This window comes from Cynara cardunculus, unplaced genomic scaffold (assembly GCF_001531365.2).
Source record: "Cynara cardunculus var. scolymus isolate 2C unplaced genomic scaffold, CcrdV1 Un_Scaffold_1133, whole genome shotgun sequence".
NCBI lineage: Eukaryota > Viridiplantae > Streptophyta > Magnoliopsida > Asterales > Asteraceae > Cynara > Cynara cardunculus.
Window position 1 is genome coordinate 90,070 of NW_020200684.1, and position 346 is coordinate 90,415.

Sequence of the window (346 nt, forward strand, 5' to 3'; positions counted from 1 at the left end):
ATAATCACTGAAATGAGATATAGTACATGAAGTTACAAGGAAAAGTGGATTGTTGTTACAAAGAGAATCTTATTCTAGAACACTTAGATCTATGTAACCAGGTACATCTTCACCAAGGATTCTTCGACATAGGAATTCCCTTCGTATCTTCAGATCTACGACTCTTCCACGCATGCTATCATCTATCCAGAGCAAAAGATAAACCAAGTGATCCATTGGACATAGATGTAGCTCTGACATTCTCTGAAATTTGACTTCACCTTCATAGTCAAGGAATATAACTCCTAACTCAGGTTTAAAATGCATAGAGTTGGGTGTAAAGGGACCCTTATCTGGCAAATCAAGA